The sequence below is a fragment of the Macaca nemestrina genome, chromosome 17 (genome assembly GCF_043159975.1).
Source record: "Macaca nemestrina isolate mMacNem1 chromosome 17, mMacNem.hap1, whole genome shotgun sequence".
Lineage (NCBI taxonomy): Eukaryota > Metazoa > Chordata > Mammalia > Primates > Cercopithecidae > Macaca > Macaca nemestrina.
Window position 1 is genome coordinate 44,231,775 of NC_092141.1, and position 16,147 is coordinate 44,247,921.

At 40.8% G+C, this 16,147-nt stretch overlaps 1 protein-coding gene and 1 pseudogene across 5 annotated transcripts in view; one reads left to right on the top strand and one right to left on the bottom strand.

The window, feature by feature from the left end:
• Window positions 1–16,147, top strand: part of LOC105485130 (adaptor related protein complex 2 subunit beta 1) — a 136,878-nt gene that overhangs the window by 100,918 nt on the left and 19,813 nt on the right. The window lies entirely within an intron of this gene.
• LOC112427312 (large ribosomal subunit protein uL13 pseudogene) lies at window positions 10,032–10,665 on the bottom strand (annotated as a pseudogene).

Here is a 16,147-nt window from a genome sequence, read left to right on the forward strand (position 1 = left end):
TACAAAAATTAGCCAGGCATGGTGGCACACGCCTATAGTCCCATCTACTCGGGAAGCTGAAGCAGGAGAATTGCTTGAGCCAGGGAGGCAGAGGTTGCAGTGAGTTGAGATCACGCCACTGCACTCCAGCCTGTGTGACAGAACGAGCCGTGAGCCTTTATCTCAAAAAGAAAAAAAAAAAACTTTTTTATGAAATATTTTTAACATTACAGAAATAAGCAGAATAGTATAATGAGTCCCTGTGTACCCATCATCCAGCTTCAATAATTATCCACGGTTAATATCATTTATACCCCTTCCCACAACCCTATTCTATTCTTTTGAAGCAAATCCCAGAAATTTATATCACTTAATCTGTAAATATTTCAGTAGCTCTTTTTTTTGTTTGTTTGTTTGTTTGCTTGTTTGTTTGAGATGGAGTCTCGCTGTGCTGCCCAGGCTAGAGTGCAAGTGGTATGATCTCAGCTCACTGCAACCTCCGCCTCCCGAATTCAAGTGATTCTCTTGCCTCGGCCTCCCAAGTAGCTGGGATTACAGGCACATGCCACCATACCTGGCTAATTTTTGTATTTTTAGTAGAGACAGGGTTTCACCATGTTAACCAGGCTGGTCTTGGATTCCTGACATTGGGTGATCCTCTCTTGTGGGATTACAGACATGAGCTACCATGCGTAGCTCGGTGTGTATCTTTAAAATGGGTCTGTTTTAAAAAATTTAACTACGATAACTATTCTCACAACTTAAAATATTAGCAAGAATTCCTTAATATCACATATCAAATCAATGTTCAGATTTTATTGTAATTTTTTTTGTTTTATTATTACTTTGTGTTTGAATCAGTAAAGTGCACATATTATGGTGGGTTGATAGCTCTTAAGGCTCTTAAGTCTCTTTAGCTACACTGTTTAATATGATAGCCACTAGCCACATGTGGCTATGTTAATTGAAATTAAATCAAACAAATTCAGTTTCATCATTGCATCAGCCACATTTCAAATACATGTGTGGCTAATGGTTACTAGATGGGACAGTAGTGCAGGAGTAGAACATTTACCTTACTTTAGAAAGTTCTGTTGGCAGTGCCAATCTGTAGCCTCCTCTTCCGTATTTCGTTTACCTTTGGTTTTCAGCAGTTTGACTATTATGTATGTAGGTGTTTTTCTTGTATTTCTCTGGCTTGGAGCTCACTGAGCTTGGATCTGCAAGTTGATAGTTTTCCCCAATTTTGGAAATGTTTGGTCATTCTTCAGATTTTTTTTCTACCTCATTATGTCTCTTCTCTCATTCTAGAACTCCAGTTACATATGTGTTAGACCACTTAATGTCATCCCTTAGATCACCGAGGCTGCTTTTTTTTAATTTAATCTTTTTTTCTCTCTGTTCTTCAGATTGGGTAATTCCAATTGATCTGTCTTCAAGTACACTGCTTCTTTCTTCTATAGGCAACAACCTTCTGTTAAACTAATCCAGAGCATTTTCATTTCAGATATTGTACTTCTTAATTCTAGGATTTCGATTTGATTTTTTGCTGAATTTTCCTCTCTGGGCTGGCTCAATTCTTTCAAAAGTTATCTTTAAGTCTCTGTCTAGAATAGAAAGGCTTTCTGCCAGCCTCATGGGGAGCTAAGTTGGGAAAGAGGGCTGGAGAGTCTTAGCATTCAGTATGCATTAATTCATTTCATTCACCACCCCTCAGCCATGTTTGGCTTTTACTTCTAAGTGCCATCTATTTTATCATCTCCAAAAGAATCAATCTTCAGTTTTATGCAGAGCCTAGAGACCTAAGAGCTGTCCAGCAGTGTAGAATCGAGGTTGGGATCTAGAAATCTTATTGACATCTTAATCCTCTCTCTTTTAACACTCCCCACCATACAGTTCCAGAGGTGCTACCAGTCCTAAGCCTTTGAGAATTCTGTGGTAGTATTGCTAATCCATCTGCTTTCCAGGTACCAAGATATTGTTGCTGTTATATCTTTTTCTTACTATCTCTATGAATTTATACCTTGAAAATTTTTTATTTTCCTTTAGTTATGGCAGAACTCTTTCCAAGAGAAAAGAAACTTAAATGTGATTTTTCAATCTACTGTCTCCGCCTAGAGGTCTGATAGCACCTTAAAAATTTTTCTTTCTTTCCTTCCTGCTATACAACTTTATAATTAGGAACCTTAGAAGTGAACCTGTGGAGAAAGAATTAACCCTTTCCCATGTATAGTTTTTGTTATCCCTGTCTTTATTGCCTTTAAATCTCACATAAACATTGTTGAATGAGAGGCTGAATATTAATTAGAGAAAAGAAATAGACACAATGTCTCTTGTTTGTTTTTTTTTTTCTTTGCATATCTTTCTAAAACAAGGCAATATTCATCAGTCTGTTCGTTTAACCTTTGATTAGGGCAGAAAGTGTCGAAGACACTAGCTGCAAAGGACATGATCTTACAATCCTGTTTACTCATGTCTTAAGATCATTGTCAGCCAAATTTTGCTAGTATATGGCTCTGAGGAAATTCTGTCCCTTGCTACTCCTACATGTAGTTCCAGCCTGTGAGACAGTTAGTTGCAGATGGTGCTTGTCCCTGATATTTCATGTCTTGCATATGTCCGTTCACACTCAGAAAGCCCACAGCTGTAGCTATTATACCAGAAAAACTGGTAGACGCTTCCAAACGGAAGACCTTTTCAGCAGCTTCCATCAAATGAAGCAAACCAGCTTGGCATTTGCTGACGTTTTTTGACTGTTGTGCAAGCCAAACAAGTCAGTGTTGAAGCCTTCTTTGGTCTTCCAAGATCCACAATTGAGGACTGCACACACTGATTGCATTTGTGGGACCACGATGCTGCTTGAATAGACAATGAGTCCTTGAAGTGGTGGATCTTTTGGGAACTATATAGAGGTTCTCACGTCAGACAGTTGGATCCAGTGTTGGATCTGCTATCCAAATGATCCCTGTAGACCTAAAAATATTCCTCCTAAAATATTCCATAAGCAGTATGTAGGTACTGGAGTCTTAATTATGAAAGATTAAAACATTGTGCTCTCAAAAAATAAAATAGAAGATTACTTACTGAGATTGCTACTTCCAGTTTGACATATTCTTCATGTCCCATCAGGACTATAAACATATTCTTTAATCTCATCTGAGAAATTCAATATATTACATATTCGTATTCAGTATTCATATTCAATATTCATATTCAATATATTACAGACATGGGTCAGATTACCCAGGTAATAGAAATCCATGCTGACATCCTGAGAAAGGATAATGAATTTCACACAGTAGTTCTAAAATGGTAATAAAAGTGATTTGTGGGCTTTTATTTGTTAAATTCACAGCCATCTTTTTATCATGATTATAAACGAGGAGTTAATGATGAATAATGGAATCAGTTTTATGTTTCTAGTTTAATAAATGATTAGAAATAGATTTAATCTTGTGGTCTTTAGATTTAACCTTGTAATGCAGTAGAGGACTTTGAATTGGATGTAAAATAGCTACGTAGCTCTTTCTAGTCCCGGCTGATAAAAACCTATATTATAGGTTGGAAATACAGAGAACTCACTCAGATTTTTCCTCAGCTGGATTGAATTTGAGAGCCATACCCTGCTCTCATTCATGTTTACTCTCTTATATTTTGCTATAGCATGATGTTTAATGAGATGGGGAAGAAAGTGCATTATTCATAATTTTTAATGAAGGGGTTATGCATAGGCTTTGTAGTATTAAGGTCCATACATATTTGAATAAAACTGCAGAAAACCTTTGAGCCATGTGACCATGTACACATAAGGAATGTAAAATCTCATAGTTGGAAGGGATGGTCTTTAATTTTGTCTATTTCAAACCCTATCTGTTTTTGATGGAATTCACTCTGTATTGGCAGTGATGGGAAAATCAGTGCGTACATGAATGCCACCAGTGATTTACTACCCTATATGACCCATTCTGTCTTCATAAAACTCTGTTAGGCAGTTTTTTATTTGGCGTTTTTTTATTTTTGTTTTCTTTTTTGGGGGGGGGAGGGTACAGGGGTGGGGGTATCAGAGTCTCACTCTGTTACCCAGGCTGGAGTACAATGGTGTGATCTCTGCTCACTACAACCTCTGCCTCTTAGGTTCAAGTGATCCTCCTGCCTCAGCCTCCTAAGTAGCTGGGATTATAGGTGCCCGCCACCACGCCCAGCTAATTTTTTGGATTTTTAGTAGAGATGAGGTTTTTTCACCATGTTGGCCAGGATGGTCTCAAACTCTTGACCTCAAGTGATCTGCCTACCTCGGCCTCCTAGAGTGCTGAGATTACAGGCATGAGCCACCACACCTAGTAGTTTATATGAAATAAAATGTCTTCCTTTAGGTTCTATCTGTAGATCCTAGTTCTACATTTTGAGATTTTTATAGATTAAGTTTCTGAATCAAGGCACCCAGGGCCTGAAAGTCAATCAGGTGGGCCTGTAATGAAAACATACTCTTTGTCTGAATTTATTTTCTTTTTTTTTTTTCTACTTCAGGAAAGCCTAAGTTTATGGAAGGACATTTATATAATGTCAGTTTTATTGTTCTAATTTTAGAAGAAAATCCATTTAGAAGGAGGGACCCTGGTAAATGTAGTTGGAATCAGTTATAGTTTGGAGACTGAAGGAAAATATTATCTAATCATTTTTGAAAAGTGTATGAATGAAAGATGATCCTTGACTTGGTAGCAGCCTTCCTTTCCAGGAACCCCTGAAGGAGTTGAAGGGCAAGTACTCAGAACAGGAAAGCACAGAACTTCTCGATTCCATAGCTCCCGCTGTGCTCCTGACAGTAATTTATGTCCCTCTACATGACCTGCTTCCCCAGTGGAACTACCCAGAGACAGCATGTGTGTTCAGTGGCCTGCCCATCTGTCCAGTCATCTTGACAGCCACGTGTCCTCCTTTTGTCCATGTAAAGTTGTACTGTCCACCAGGCAGAACATAGGCACAACCGTGAACCCATTTGATTTCTGACTTGCAGCTAACTAATCTGAGGATGTATGCTTAATATCTAGAACCTAGATTTGATTCTAGATTGACACCTATTACTGCCTATTATTACTGAAGTCTGTTCTTTTATTGAATTTCTACTAGGTCTTCTATGACATACTAAATTAGAGTAGAATTTTAATCACCTTAACTGGTAGTTTTCTAGTCTTGCCTTCAGGATTTTTTGATTCAGTACAGTATTATTAAATGTTTTTGTTTGTTTTTTTTTTCAGTCAGGGTCTTGCTCAGTTTCCCAAGTTGGAGTTCAGGGGCACAGATACAGCTCACTGCATCCTCAACCTGCTGGACTCAAGTGATCCTCCCACCTCAGCCTCCCAAGTAGCTGGGAATACAGGTGCATGCCACCACACCTAGCTGATTTTTTATTTTTTTAAATTTTTTGTAGACTTGAGGTCCGGCTATGTTTCCCAGGCTGGTCTTGAACTCCTGGGCTCAAGCCATCCACCTGCCTTGGCTTCCCAAAGTGCTGGAATTACAGGCGTGAGCCACCGCACCCAGCCTAAATGCATTTTTAAAGTTTAACAGTCACGCCTGTAATGCCAGCAGTTTGAGAGGTCGAAGCAGGTGGATCACTTGAGGTCAGGAATTCGAGACCAGCCTGGCCAACATGGCAAAACCCTGTCTCTACAAAAATACAAAAAAGTTAGCTGGGCATGGTGGCACACGCCTGTAATTCCAGCTACTCAGGAAGCTGAGACAGGAGAATCGCTTGAACCCAGGAGGCAGAGGTTGCAGTGAGCCAGATTGTGCTATTGCACTCCAGCCTGGGCAACAGAGCGAGACTTCATCTCAAAACCAAAACCAAAACCAAAACAAAACAAAACAAAACCCAGTAAGCCTACATAGCAAATAATAGCTCAAGTTGTCCCTCCACCCTCCTCTCTCCACCCCTGATTATTAACATAAACAATGTTCGAAGATGAGACAGCAGTAACCAAGGGCATATCAGCCAGTACATGTAGCTGTGTAGCTATCATGAAAGGGAAAAAGAAAGACTGGTCCCTTTCGGCTTGTCTGTCAGGCAGGCTGAAAGGCCTATGAAATTATTGCTGACTGTTTCTGGCAACTGAAACTATTTAGAGTAATTCTGTTGTAGGCTGTTAGAAGAGGAGAGGATTAGGGGCCAGTAAGATTTCTGAAGAGTAACTGGGTTGATCAATATAGTATCGCAGGGGGGTTATACATTGGCAGAAAGCAGTCACATATACATTTGCTATAAGTTCTTGATTTATTTTATTTAACTTATAAAACTTTTTAAATGAGGAAGCTACCCAGGAGTAGGAACAGATGTAGTGTATCTTAGCATGATTTTCCCTTGACCCTGAGTTCCCTGTGAGGCACACAGCTGCCAGTGACATAGGTATGGTCCTATCAGAGTCGTGAAAGTTGCTTAATTCTTGCTATACCACTGGCCTGTTACACTCAGGTAACCCTCAGGTAGGTTACCTATTATACTCAGATACCTAACTAGCAAATGTATATGTGACTGCTTTCTGCCAATGTATAATCCCCCTGTGATACTATACTGACCAATCTTTTTTACTGGCCCCTAATCCTCTCTTCTTCTAGCAGCCTACAACAGAATTACTCTATATAGTTTCAGTTGCCACAAACAGCCAGCAATAATTTCACAGGCCTTTCAGCCTGCCTAACAGATAAGCCAAAAGGCACCAGTCTTATCTTTTCCCTTTAATGATAGCTACACAGCTGCATGTACTGGCTGATGTGCCCTTGGTTGCTATTGTCTCATCTTTGAATACTATTTATGTTAATAGTGGGGGTGGGGTGGGGCTGAGGGACAACTTGAGCTATTTGCTAAGTAGAGTTTACTGTTAAACTCAGGTAACCCTGAGTATAACTGGTATAGCCAGTGGTATAGCAAGAATTAAGCAACTTTCATCTCCCCACCTGGAAGAATTTGCATTAATAGTTTCTAAGCAGAAGAGGCAAAATCTTACCAAAGGTCTCCAAGACCTTGGGTGATCTAGCTATGCCTTTCTCTCACTCCTTTCCTCATTGATTTCATCTGTTACTCCTCCCCTTCACTGTAGCCACTCTGGTCTCCTCACTGATCTTAGAATACAGTATGCTGCTACCTCATGACCTTTTAATTGACTGTTGCCCTTGTCTGGAATGTGCCTTCTCCCAATCTCCGTATCTGTATAGCTTACTTACTTCCTTTAGGTTTTTACTAAAGTAGTACCCAAAAAAGAGAATAGAATGATAGTTACCAGAGGATGGGGGGTGAGGGAAATGAAGAGAAGTAGGTTAATGGGTGCAAACATACAGTTAGATAGAAGGAATAAATTCTTTTTTTTTTTAAAGTCTCACTCTGTTGCCCAGGCTAGAGTGCAATGGTGCCATCTTGGCTCACTGCAACCTTCACCTCCCAGGTTCAGCCTCCCAAGTAGCTGGGATTACAGGTGCCCGCCACCATGCCCAGCTAATTTTTATGTTTTTATTAGAGACAGGAGTTTCGTCATGTTGACCAGGCTGGTCTAGAACAACTAACCTCAAGTGATCCGCCCACCTCAGCCTCCCAAAGTGCTGGGATTACAGGCCTGAGCCACCGCACGCCTGGCTAAATAGTACCTTTTTAATAAGATTTTCTCCGTTCATTCCCAGTACTACCAATCTCCCTTATTTTTACCCCATAGCATTTCATTATATTTTAATTACTACTGAATTATTTATTATCACCTCCTGCCCCTCTCCTACTAGAATGCAAATTCCAAAGGAACAACAGTTTTTGTCTATGTTTTCCCCCCACTGCTCTGTCTCCCAGTGCCTGGAATGAAGTCTGGCACACAGTAGGTGCTAGATAAATATTTGTTGTTGAACGAGTCTTTTTGCTTTCATTTAAGAAAGTATTAACCAACATCAGATTCATCTAGTTCTTGAACCAAACTAAGTAAGGCTATCTCTTCATCTTAACAGAGTACCCCTAAACACAGCCTCTGCCTGTTGTTTCTCAGCAGCCTTGCATTCTGTCCTCTGACTCTGATATAATACCCTTTTATCTGGATAGGTCTGGTCCTGGTCCCAAGTTTAATCTGAAGACTATAATCACAAATTCATTTTCTCTCAAGAAGGCAGAACAAATATTAGAAGCTGTTGCTTCCTTGATATTAGGAAAGGCAAGATCACAGCACATTAATGGACCCTATTTTCAAAATTGGAGATGATTAGGAACATAGCACAAGTTAACTGTGCTCACATTTTGGGAATTTTTTCTGTTGCTAACTTATGTCTGTATGTCTCTTTAAAATAAAACCAAATTGCCACCATGAGACTATTAAATTATTATCCTAAAGAGCCTTAGACTATTTTGGTTAATATTTCTAGAGTAAATTTGGAAGCTCAAACTCAGTAAATGAAGAAGTTCAAGGATGCTCTTACAAGTGTTTTGGAGCCTCAGGAAAAACTAAAATCATTTAGATGCCCACTAGGAAATGGCGCTGAGCAAGCCCTTTTTACTGTGAAAACAGAAAAGCCTGTCTTTTTCATAATCCTGATAAACACAAAGGTGTAAGGAGGCAAACTTTAAAAGCAAGGGCCTGCCAGGCGTGGTGGCTCCCGCCCATAATCCCAGCACTTTGGGAGGCTGTGGCGGCAGATCACTTGAGGTCAGGAGTTCAAGACCAGCCTGGCCAACATGGCGAAACCCCATCTCTACCAAAAATACAAAAATTAGCCGGGCGTAGTGGCATGAGCCTGTAGTCCCAGCTACTCAGGAGGCTGAGCAGGAAAATCACACGAACCCGGGAGGCAGAGGCTGCAGTGAGCCGAGATCGCACCACTGCACTCCAGCCTGGGTGACAGAGCAAGACTCCGTCTCAAAAACTAGGGCAAAAAAAGTTGTCTTTTGGCAATAGGTATTCATTATTTCTCTTTGCTTTTAAGAAAACAATTTTTTCAGATACTCAAAACAGTCTTTTGCCTTTAAACAGAAAAAAAAAAAGGTTTTTTAAAAAGGGTCTAGTACTTTTCAATTTCCGGTTTTTCTTTACTTGCTGTTAGAAAGCTTACTTTGGTGGGAAATCGGCGTGATTGTTTAGAAATTGAGAGATAAGGAGTGAAAAGACTGAGACCTATAAACTGAAATTCAACTTTGGAAATGAATTTTTTAAAGTCTCACTTAATGAGACTTAAAAAATGAACCACCCAGCTGCACTGGAGTTTGTGTTGCAACTTTGAGGGTGTGAATTTAGCCTGACCTTCCCTAGTTTTCTTTACCTTTCTTTTCTTTTTTTGGGGGTGGGCAAGGTGGGGACAGCGTTCTCACACTGTCTCCCAGGCAAGAGTGCAGTGGCGTGATCACAGCTTACTGCAGCCTCGACCTCCCAGACTCAAGTTATTGTCTCACCTCAACCTGACCAGTAGCTGGGACTGTAGGTGTCCACCACCACGCCTGGCTAATTTTTTATTTTTATTTTTGTAAAGTTGAAATCTCACCATGTTGCACAGGCTGGTCTCAAACTCCTGGGCTCAAGCAATCTTCCTACCTCGGCCTCCCAAATTGCTGGGATCACAGACAGGTGTGAGCCATGCCTGGCCTCCACAGTTTAGATGGCTGCAGTGATGGCTATGGGTGGGCTACTTTTTCTACCCTCCACAAAGGTAGTCTTTCATGAAAATTGTGACCTACTCACCCTTTTTCCAAATGGTTTTGCAGGGGCGGGGCAGGGGATTCTCTTTTAAAGCAGTACTTGAGAATCTATTTCAGTTGCAAAATAGTTAACAAAATTTGATTTAAGTAGTTCTGACCTTGCTGTGCTTTGGACTTCTCCCATTTGACAGTCCTAAAGGTTCGTCATTCTAATTTTCTCCTGTTCCAATGGTGATTTTGACAGTGTAATCCAAAGTCTTTTAAAGCAATGTCTATTCATACCACTTTACAATCTTTATCTAATCTTTAGTGTTCTGGAGATTTAATTTGCTGACATTTCTTTTCTTCTTCTTTTTTTTTATTTTTATTTATTTATTTATTTATTTTTTTTTGTGGAATTAACAGTCTTTATTGGGCTCAGACCAGGAGTCCATGGGTCTTGAGGACCTCTGTGTATTTGTCAGTTTTCTTCTCCACGTTCTTCTCGGCCTGTTTCCGTAGCCTCATGAGCTGTTTCTTCTTCCGGTACGGGATCTTGGCTTTCTCTTTCCTCTTCTCCTCCAGGGTGGCTGTCACTGCCTGGTACTTCCAGCCAACCTCGTGAGCCAGGCGCCCCAGATAGGCAAACTTTCTTGTAGGCAAACAGACGCACGACCTTGAGGGCAGCAGGAACCACCATCCGCTTTTTCTTGTTGTAGGGCGGTGGGATGCGGTCAAATACCTTGAGGCGGTCCAGGGCGGCCTGGCCTTGCTTGGTCTTGTGGGGTAGCATGCCTGGCGCTGTCCGCCAGAAGATGCTACTGGGGGCCCGGAAGTGGTAGGGGCCTCAGGAAGGGTTGGTGTTCATCCGTTTGCAGATGAAAGCCAGGTACTTCAACTTGTTTCTGTAGAAATTGCCAGAAATGTTGATGCCTTCGCAGCGTAAGACCACCACCTTCCAGCCCCGCAGTACCTGTTTAGCCACGATGGCCGCCAGGCGGCCCAGGAGATGGCCTCCACCATCAAGCACCAGAACCTGCACCTCCGCCATCTTCGGCAGCTGCCTGGGAAAAGCAATTTGCGGACATTTCTAATTCATGGTCTAAATTATTTGAGAGTTTTTTGAGATTGAGATTAAGCAGATCTCATAGCAGAATGGGGACTACAGGAGAAGTCATAGTATTTCAGTTTCAGTGTCTTTTGGTTTCTGTTGGCTTCCTTTCGAATCAAGGCTTACTAAGAGAGATTGGCTTTTAGGAGCTCATTGCCTTTTTAAAGTCCAATAATTATATGTGCTACTGGAGGATTTACAATTTTAGAGATCATCTGGAGGCTCTGTTCAAAGGTTTCATTTCTGGTTCTGAGAACTGTTTAAATATGAAAACTTCAAATGCTGAAGTGCATATTAGGGACATGGAACCATTGCCTAATCTGTCAAATTTTCCCTGTAAAGGATTCCACTGTCCACATACTCTTAACGAACAACGTCCTAATGTCTCCTGAGAATAAATCAATATGGCTTTATACTCAGGATGAACAGCAGTTTGGTACCATTTGAGGCCTCCTCAGCTATCATATAATCCACCTGATCTATTGGGTGGACTAAGAAAAAATATGGGAAGAGAGTTCTTGTTTGAATCCTAGCCTTGGAAGTGAACTAAAGATGCTGTTCAGTTTAAAATGGAATTAGTACTGGAAGGAAAGTCATTCGACATTTCATGACTCTTTCTGCTTTGTTTTTAACTCTATCAGATATTGTCTAATATCCATAGATAGACCTTTCTGCTTTGTCAGGGTCTCTGAGAATTCCCAGATAATTTATTGGTCAATAGAGTTTGAAATGCTATTTAAACTTTGGATCACCAAGCACAGTGGCTCATTCCTGTGTAATCCCAGCACTTTGGGAGGTCAGGGTGGGAGGATTGCTTGGGTCCAGGAGTTGGAGAGTAGCCTGGGCAACATAGTAAGACTAGTATGTCTAGTCTAGTATAGTATATAGACTAATGTCTACAAAAACAACAAAGTTAGCCAAGCATGGTGGCACACGTGTAGTTTCAGCTACTCATGAGGCTGAGATGGGAGGATCACTTGAGCCCAGGAGGTCAAGGCTGCAGTGAGCTGTGATCGTGCCTCCACCGTCCAGCCTGGGTGACAGAGCAAGACCCTGTATCAAAAAAGAAATTTAAAAAGATAAAATAAACTGAAGATGGTAGATGTATTTTGGTGTTGATGAGAAATGCAGAACTACCCGTCAGTTTAACTCTAGCACCTAGCAGAAAGGGCCACTTCTGCTTGAGTCTCAGATGATATATATCACACTGTTGGAGTAAGTACCATTAAAAACCTGTCACTCAGAGCCATTCCCCTAGGATCAGTTGACTAGGTTGTGTGGTACTTAAAACACATCTGAATCATCATTGCTCAGAGAAGTGGAGATGGTTGACGTCACTCCCTGGTCCTAGCTTGGACCAGCCTGCAAATAATCTTTCCAAAAGCTAAATGGAGAAGAGGAATAAAAGAAAAAAAAAAAGTTCTTCAGAAACGAGGAAAGGTCACAAGTGACGTTATGGAAGAGTAGATGATACAATCTCAAAGGCGAGCCCTGCACTACTTCACTTGGTTTTCCTCGTGGCAGTGCCTCCTTTGGTTACCTGTGGTGAGAGGTGGGGTAAGAGGCCTAATTTGCCAGAGTTCAGACTGAGTTCATGTTGTACCTTTTTATAGTACTTTTGAGTATATTGGTATAAGGTTAGAATATTAATTTAGCCTGTTCTTCTCCAGCTGTCCCACCATAAAGAGATTGTAGCTCCTGCAGCAGGCTTCCTATACTATGGAAAGAAACTAATAGCTGGTTACAGGCTGAAGCTGACAGGTTGCTCTTTCCTCAGCAGCCACTTAAAGTAACTTTAAACAATCACTGTTATTATGAAGCATTTATAGCCCACTTTTATGTTTTCAAAGTGCCTTATAATTTCTGTTTGCTTTCCTATTGATGTCCGTGAGAAGCAAGTTAATATTGTTATGGTCACATGTTGCACATGACATACCAAAGGAACAGAGGATTAGGTAATCTTGGTACCATCTGTGGTCTGCTTTGGGCATTCTCAAAGCAGAAGCTGAGGTGTGCATTCTGTTCCTTCACTCACTGAACCCTTTCTCACTGTTTACTTTGGTGTGTGTGTATTGTGGCTTTTATACTTTTTTGACTGCCACTTACAGTAAGAAATGTATTTTACATAGTGTATACACACATACAATACATAAAACTGAACAGTTTCAGGAAGCATTACTTACTCTTCATGAGATGGACTGTGATATTTTTCATTTTATTTTTTTAATGCCAGTTTCAACCCACTTAGTTAATTTTAAGAACTACCAGTTGGTTGTGACCCACCAAATACCATGTGTATTCTTTATGGAAGCTAAAGAATACACAATAGCACATTTTCCTAGAGCATCAGTTTTACTCAAAGGGAAGAACACATATTCAAACATATATGGGTACATTATGAAATTTAGCATGGAACTTCAAAGAGATTTGTTCTTATGATAGTCTACTTCATATCATACCCCTAATCTTGACCCATCCCCCTGCCTCCTTCCCAGATGTGTCCATTCTTTCCTCTTCTGTTAAGGGAAATACACTAGAAAAATGTGAGAAATACTGTGCTTTTGGGACTTTGTTTGTTTGTTTGTTTGTTTGTGAGATAGGATCTCACTCTATTGCCCAGGCTGGAGTACAGTGGTGCAGTTGTAGCTCATTGTAACCTTGAACTCCTGGACTCCTATCCTCCTATCCTCTTATCCTCCTGCTTCAGTCTCCTGAATAACTGGGACCAAAGGCTCATGCCACTGCATATCGGCTTTTTGTTTTGTTTTGTTTTGGTAGAGACAAGATCTCACTCTGGTTGCCCAAGCTTGTCTCAAATTCCTGGCCTTAAGTGATCCTCCCTTCCCCTTTGGCCTCCCATAGTGCTGGGATTACAGGAGCGAGCCACTGCACCAAGCCCCATAGAACTTTTAAGTTCATTATTGTGTAAACCCAAGTGAGGTCAGAAACTTTGTACAGTTTATTTTACAACTGTTATTCAGCACATATTCTGTGCCAGTCACTATTCTAAAAACTGAGAATATTGTGGCAAATAGAAGACAGGAATTATTTCCCTCATGGAATTTATATTCTACCACAAGTGGGGTATGTGGCATGGGGACAGGCAATAAACCAGCAAATCAGTACAATACATAGTATATCAGATGGTAGGGGGGACAGTGGAAAAATATAAAAGAAGTACTGGAGTTGGAGATTGGGTGGTACAGTTTTACAAAAATATGTTGGTCATGGAAGACCTATCTGAAAAGATAATATTTGGTTAAAGCAAAGACTCAAAGGAGACAGGGAAAGAATCGTGGATTTCTGGAAGAAGAACATTGTAGACAGAAGAAACAGCAAATGCAAAAAGCCATGAAGTAGGAATGTACCTGCTATGTGCAAGGAAGGCACAACAGGCTCCTGCAGCTGGAGTAGAGCTAGCAAGGAGAAGAGTATTAACACGACCTCAGAGAGGTTGGAGGAGTTGGATTATAGGCAACTGTAACTTTGGTTTTTATTCTGAGTGAGATGGAAAGGTTTGAGCAGAGAAGTATTTATGAGCTGACCTACATTTTAAGCTACTCTGGCTGCTATGTTGAGCATATACCGGGGAAGCTAGGTGCTGTGAAGGGAAGGTATAGGGGGATGTGGCTGGAAAACTAGTGGAGAGGCAGAGAGACTGTTAAAGGCATTGCAGAATCCCATAGTAGTTACTGAGTTTGGAAAGACAGCAAGAGGTTGTACTTGGAGGTGGGGAGGGGAGATTAAGAGTTTGGTTTTACCACAAGGAGATACTATCTCACACTAGTTGGAATGGCTATTACTAAAAAAATTAAAAAAAAAAAAATGCTGGTGATGTTGTAGAGAAAAACACAAGGCTTATACACTATTAGTGTGAGTGTAAATTAATTCAACCCTTGTGGAAGACAGTGTGGAACCCTTGTGGAAGATTCCTCAAATACCTAAAAATGGGCCGGGCGCGGTGGCTCACGCCTGTAATCCCAGCATTTTGGGAGGCTGAGCCGGGCGGATCATGAGGTCAGGAGATCGAGACCATCCTGGCTAACATGGTGAAACCCCGTCTCTACTAAAAATACAAAAAATTAGCCGGGCGTGCTGGCCGGCACCTGTAGTCCCAGCTCCTCCGGAGGCTGAGACAGGAGAATGGCGTGAACCTGGGAGGCGGAGCTTGCAGTGAGCCAAGATCCCGCCACTGCACTCCAGCCTGGGTGACAGAGCAAGACTCTGTCTCAAAAAAAAAAAAAGGTAAGACCTAAAAATGGAAATACCACTCGACCCAGCAATCCCATTACTGGATACATACCCAAAAGAATACAAATAATTCTATCATAAAGACACATGCACACATATGTTCATTGCAGCACTATTCACAATAGCAAAGACATGGCATCAACCTAAATGCGCATCAGTGATAGACTGGATAAAGAAAATGTGGTACATATATGCCATGGAATACTCTGCACCCATAAAAAAGAATGAGATCATGTCCTTTGCAGGAGCATGGATGGAGCTGGAGGCTATTATCCTTAGCAAACTAACACAGTAACATAAAACCGAATACCACGTGTTCTGACTTATAAGTGGGAGCTAAATGACGAGAACAAATGGACGCAAAGAGGGGAACAACACACACTGGGGTCTGCTAGAGGGTGGAGGGTGGGAGGAGGGAGAGGATCAGGAAAAATAACTAATGGGTACTACGCTTAATAGTTGGGTGATAAAATAAGCTGTACAACAAACTTTGATGACACAAGTTTACCTATATAACAAGCCTGCATATGTACCCCTGAACTTGAAATAAAAGTTAAGTTTTTAAAAAAAGAGTTTGGTTTTAGACATATTCCTTTTGAGCAACCTATTATCCAAGTGAAGATATTAAGTAGGCAGTTGGATATATATGTGATCATTGATTTCCCTCAGGCAATCTAGGCATGATGTTATAGCTCTTGGAAAATAGTTTAGAAACTTGTCTGGATTATATCTTCCTACTATCTATACCTGTTGGGATAGTGAATTTTTAAATAAGAAAACAAGAAACTGTCGTTCTCTTTTCCTCTCTCCCTCCAACAACAACATCATGCTCTTTAAGGCTGATTTAGTTATATTTAAGAGCAGTCAGCATCAGGATTGGAATTAAACTGACTTCGTACTGTGTTTTTCCCTTGGTTCTTTTTTGACACCCAAAATATGATTGGCATATCCTTGGAGAACCTAGCATTCTTTGGATTGTGATCCACTGCCTATTTTATCCTTTCTTAGCATGTACATATTATTTAGCTCAGTGATTTGAAACCAAAAGAACTCATACATCATCCCATCCCCCCATTCCTGCCTCATTGAGAATCAGTGTGCCTAATGAGAGATGTTACTGATGGGATTCTGTTATGTATATGAATGGTGTTGAGGTAGAAACAATGTTGAGAAAC